This window comes from Vipera ursinii, assembly GCF_947247035.1.
Source record: "Vipera ursinii genome assembly, chromosome: 1".
Taxonomy (NCBI): Eukaryota; Metazoa; Chordata; class Lepidosauria; order Squamata; family Viperidae; genus Vipera; species Vipera ursinii.
The window spans coordinates 52,634,057-52,640,213 of record NC_139512.1 but is presented as its reverse complement, the minus strand read 5'-3'; positions in this window follow the sequence as shown (position 1 = coordinate 52,640,213).

Sequence of the window (6,157 nt, the reverse complement as noted above, 5' to 3'; positions counted from 1 at the left end):
GTAAGTTGGACAGTTTCTCTTCATAGTCTGATGTGTCCATTACCACTGTAGCATTGCCTTTATCTGCTGGTAGTATGATTATGCTGTTGTCTTTTCTTAGGTTTTGCAATGCTACTTGTTCTTCTTTTGTTAGGTTGCTTTTGGGTGGTTTGCTTGTGCATAGGATGTGGGTGACTTCATGTCTGACTTGGTCTGCTTCATCTGCATTGAGTTTAGTTAAGCTGGTTTCAACTCCACATATGATGGTTTCTGTGGGAATTTTCTTTGGTGCAACAGCGAAGTTGAAACCTTTTGCTAGGACGTTTGTTTCTGCTGTTGTTAGTCTTCTGTGGGAGATGTTATGCACTACTTGTTGTAGATGTTGTTGTGATGTGGTTGTTTGGTTGTTGTAGTTCTCTAATTGTTTGAGTTTCTTTGAATGTCTGTTGTTTTTATAGATGGTCTCTGTTTCTGCTCTCCAAACCGCCAGTTGTTTCACTTTGTCCCATAGTATCGGGTGAATAATGTTGCTGAGTTTGAGATGTAATGTTAGTAGGTCCTTGTTTGTTTGGTCTAATTGAAATCTTTTATTGTGGAGTTCATTTCTTAGTAATGCCATTTCTGTTCTTCTTAGAATGCGTTTGGTTGAAGTGGTATTGATGTGGAATTTCAATTTGAAACAATTTGGTCTTATATTTTGGTCTCGACATTGGCATAGGAAAGGTATGTCACTTAGTATTCTTGCTCTTCGTACTTCTGACTTTTCGTAAGTCCTGGTTAGTTGGTAGATGTCCTCCCCGTAGAGGTATGATATTTGTTTTCGTAGATTCTCGCGGGTGTCTGTATGTGTAGATCTAGAGTCTCGGGTTTCTTCCCGCGTTCCTTTCATCTTCAGAAAGTTGTGGCGACGTTTTGACGAAATCCCATCCGTCATCATCAGGCCGGAGTTTTCCTCCTGCTGCTTCCGGGAGCAATGCGTGGTCTGGCTGTTCCTTTCCTTCCAACTGCCGGTGGGGCTGTGTTCTGACTGGGTGGAGGCGTGGCTGCTTTCTGATTGGGTGGGGGAAGCAGCAGGAGGAAAACTCCGGCCTGATGATGACGGATGGGATTATATATATATATATATATATATATATATATATATATATATATATATATATATATATATATATATATATATATATATATATATACACATATATATATATGTTTTCTGAGGTTTTCACGGGTGTTTGTATGTGGATCTTTGGTCATTCGGGTTTTTTCCCCGTGTAGAATTGAAGGTGTAGGAGCAACGTTTTGACGGAATCCCATCCGTCATCCTCAGGTTGGTGGCTTCAGCTTCCTTCTTCTGGGAGAAGCATGTGGTAGTGGCTGTTTGTTCCTCTTTTTTAAACTGCCAGAGGGGGTGTGTTCTGTGGGTGGAGGTGTGCTCTGATTGGGTGGGGGATTAGGTGTGTTCTGATTGGGTGGGAGTGTGTTTTGAATGTTGGGTGTGTTCTGATTGGGTGGGGGGGTGTTTTGAGTGGATGGGCTGGTCTCAGCTGCCAGCCTTATATCTGTTTTTAAAATCAATTTCATGTCCCGTGGCTTCAAAGTGTTGGACCAGGGATGAAGTTTGTTCTCCCTTTCTGAGTGAGTTTTTTTGCTCTTCAATGCGTGCACTTATTCTTCTGTTGGTCTGTCCGATGTATGTGGTGGTGCAGGTGGTGCATGGGATTTCGTATACTCCTTGGTTTTCTAACCCAATTATGTCTTTGGGGTTTCTTAGGATGGTGGATATTTTTCTGTCTGTGAAGAATGCTGTTTTGATGTTGTGTTTTTGGAGGATCTTGCTGATTCTGTCTGTGGTCCCTTTTAAGTATGGGAGGAGGGCTTTGCCATTTTCTTGTTCTCTGTCTTGGGTTTTTGTGGGTGTCTCTCTTCGGATTAAGTTGGTAATTGTGTTTCTTTGGAATCCATTGGCTGTTAGTACATTAGTGAGAGTGTGTAGTTTGGTTTTTAGGTGTTGTTCGTCAGCTAGGTGTTTTGTTCTGGAGATGAGTGTCTTGGCTACGGAGCTGATCTGTGCTGGGTGGTGGTGTGAGAGTGCGTTCAGATAGCGGTTTGTGTGTGTTTTTTTATGGTAGATAGTAAACACACACAAACCGCTATCTGAACGCACTCTCACACCACCACCGAGCACAGATCAACTCCGTAGCCAAGACACTCATCTATATATATGGGTTCATGGTTTGAGTATTTATATAATTGTTTATGGGCATTTTTGTTTCTTCCTAGCATATTCCTGCAAGTGCAAGGTCCTTTTTAAAATTTATCGATCAAGTGTTGATCCATTGGTTGTGACAAGAATTGACTATCCTGATGTCATGAGCTGAGACAGAGCAACTGGTCTAAAGTTACTCAGCTGGCTTTCATGCCTAAGGAAGGACTAGAACTCAGTCTCCTGCATTCTAACCTGGTTAGCAAAGCAATTAAATAGATGGCTTTGCTAGCATTTAAAATGGCACAGTGGGAACTGAAAGAGCTTATCAAAAACTGTTCTTTGAATCTCTCTCAACTTGGCTTCCAAAATTGGTGGCTAAGGTGATGGGAATTGTTATCTAATATACAAAGCATATAATTTTACAGAAGGACATATTATTGTTTTTATTATTATTGCTGTTCCATGTTTCTACTTATAATATGATTGATGTGATAGTGTGGAATTTATAATTCATTCCTCTGGCAAATATTTTCCAGTAAGCTAAGTTTACACTGCCCACTTGAAGGAGATGGGGCGGTTCTTAAAGATGATAGATAGATAGATAGATAGATAGATAGATAGATAGATAGACAGACAGACAGACAGACAGACAGACACAGACACACACACACACACACACAGAGAGATGATTTACAGATAGACGGATGGATGGACAGACAGTCATTTTAAGAAGAAAGGATTCATCAAAGTGCAGTAACATTTTGTAATTGATAAAATATATGAATCATTGTGGACTTGGGAAAAAGCCAAGATATTGCCTGAATCTACATTCATATTTCGAGATCTTTTTTAAAAAAAATACTGGATCATTTCAGTCAACCTTTTATATTTAGATCTCATGAGTACAGTATAGATAAAAATGCAAATAGATAAAAAAAATGCAAATATATGAATTAACAGAAGGCATATGAAGTCTCTTCTTCTCTTTCTTATTCCATATCAGGGTTGGTTCCTGGAGATTGCTTGGACAAGTACCTGTAGTTTTTTTGACAATTTTCAGAAGTGGTTTTCCATTCTCTTCTTAGGGCTGAGAGAGAATGGCCAGCCCCAGGTCATCCAACTGGCTTTATGCTTAAGGCAGGATTAGAATTTATAATTTCCTACTTTTAATCTGTTGCCTTAACCACTACACCATACAGACTCTCTTATATACCATAGCTTATAACTTAGTCATATTTGAAAAAGCAAAAGGCATGTACATTGTTTACTACTTAATGGAAACCTTTGCCTTGAAATCATTGGTAGTTGGATATTAATGATTAATTAAACAGAGCAGTTGAAAGGTTTGTTAATGTTGAGGAAAAGATATGTTGACCAATGGAAGCCAATAAGCTGTGCAAAGTCAATGAAGTAAATGTCAGGAGGCATTGCTACCTAGGGGCCCATAGGTCTCAGGGGTCACCATTTGTTCCTCAATCTTAAAAAAGCCAGACCTGGCATTACGGTACTTGCATGGCCACAATTATCTAGGATTATTCATAGGATGGAACCTTGGGTGGAGCACAGAGCAGCAGGTAGATGCAGGCTGTGGGTTAGGGTTAGGGTTAGATAGCAAAGAGATATAAAAAAGCTCTTATTTTTTGCCTAATAATAATAATAATAATAATAATAATAATAATAATAATAATAATAAGAAGAAGAAGAAGAAGAAGAAGAAGAAGAAGAAGAAGTAGTAGTAGTTGGAAGGGACCTTGGAGGTCATCTAGTCCAACCCCCTGTTAAGGCAGGAAACCCTATACCCTTTCAGACAAATGGCTGTCCAGTCTCTTCTTAAAAACTTCCAGTGTTGGAGCATTCACCACTTCTGGAGGCAGGTTGTTCCACTGGTTAGTTGTTCTAACTGTCAGGAAGTTTCTCCTTAGTTCTAGGTTGCTTCTCTCCTTGACTAGTTTCCATCCATTGCTTCTTGTCCTGCTTTCAGGTGCTTTGGAGAATAGCTTGGCTCCGTCTTCTTTGTGGCGGCCCCTGAGATATTGGAACACTGCTATCATGTCACCCCTCACCCTTCTCTTCATTAAACTACACATACCCAATTCCAGCAACCGTTCCCTATATGTTTTAGCCTCCAGTCCCCCAATCATCTTTGTTGCTCTTCTCTGTACTCTTTCTAGAGTCTCGACATCTTTTTTACATCATGGTGACCAAAACTGGATGCAGTATTCCAGGTGTGGCCTTACCAAGGCATTGTAAAGTGGTATTAGTACTTCACGTGATTTTGATTCTATTCCTCTGTTAATGCAGCCTAGCACTGTGTTGGCTTTTTTGGCAGCTGTAGCACACTGCTGGCTCATATTTAAGTGACTGTCCACTAGGACTCCGAGATCCCTCTCACAGTTACTACTATTGAGCAAGGTACCACCTATACTATACCTGTGCATTTGATTTTTCCTGCCTAAATGCAGAACCTTACTTTTTTCACCATTGAATTTCATTTTGTTAGATAGTGCCCAGTGTTCGAGTCTGTCCAGATCCTCCTGTATCTTAAGCCTATCTTCTGGAGTATTGGCTATTCCTGCCAGCTTGGTGTCATCTGCAAATTTGATGAGTTCCCCGTCTATCCCCTCATCCAAATCGTTGATGAAGATGTTGAAGAGCACTGGGCCCAGAACAGAGCCCTGGGGCACCCCACTACACACTTCCTTCCATGTAGATGCAGTTCCATTGACGACCACACACTGAGTACGGCCTGTCAGCCGGCTACGAATCCATCTAGTCATCTGGATTTTTTCACTGCAGATCTAATAGCACTAGCTCCCACTTAACCTGCCTGCAGTACTTCATCCGAACAGAGCAGAATTGTCAATAGCAATTCTGTTGTTTCTCCTGAAAACAACTTGTGGGTGCAATTCATGGGCATGAGGACAAATGAGGAGTATGCCTGGGAACTCCATGGTTTCTGAGCGATTCCCCTATATAGACCCTATATATAGGTATGAGGTGGGGGAAGGATGGTGCAAGACAAGCAATTTATTTAGATTGTCAACCAACTATTGCACTTTTCTAACTTCTATGCAACTTTAAAAAAATCATTGGGCATATTTCTAATACAAATGACATTTTTAGAGTGGCTTCAAAATCTTTGGAAAGCAACATCTTCCTGTGCTGTTCACTGGTTTTATAATGTAGATTAGATATTTCACTCATGGATGAAAGATTCAAAGTCATTTCTATGAGAGAACTATGCAGCAAAGAAATTAGTTTTGTATAGGAAATATTATGAACCACATGAGTAGTTTTTCACATATGGTAGCCATTTATTTAGCAGACTTTGTTCAAGCAGACTTCAGATTTAACAGGCAAAATTTGCTGGATCAGAGTTCTGTCCAGATTACAGACAATAATAGCATTATTTGTTATTTAGCAAATCAGTCTGGATAATATGTATTGCTTACCCATTCACTGTTATCAATAAAGCAAGTTTTTTGGTGGCACTCCAAAAATCCCATTCACCAATTAACAGACATTCATCTTTAACAGACAGTCTCGTTCTCTATTCATCTGTGAAATTCTGGGTTTACTGTAAAATTAATGCATAGGTACCTACATAACTAAAGTTCCACACAATTCCAACTGGAAAATTTGTATTATAAAATGGTCATAGTGACAAGCAAATAAACAGATAAAACAGTTTTCAAAATTTTTTTATACAATTTAAGCATTAAGAGACAGCAGCTCAAAGATCCTGAGCAGGAATATATAGTTGTCTGCACTTTCTAATGTCTCTTGAACATATTTTATTGCATACGACTTTAAATAAATTATGGGAAAAACACATTCCTAAATGCCAAAAACAAGGCTATATTTTTAAGATTAAAATGTATATTCCTGGAGAATTGTAAACTTTCTTAAACACTGTGAGTGTTTACAAATTAAAGTCCATTTTTATTTGAATAGGTACAAACACCATTTGAG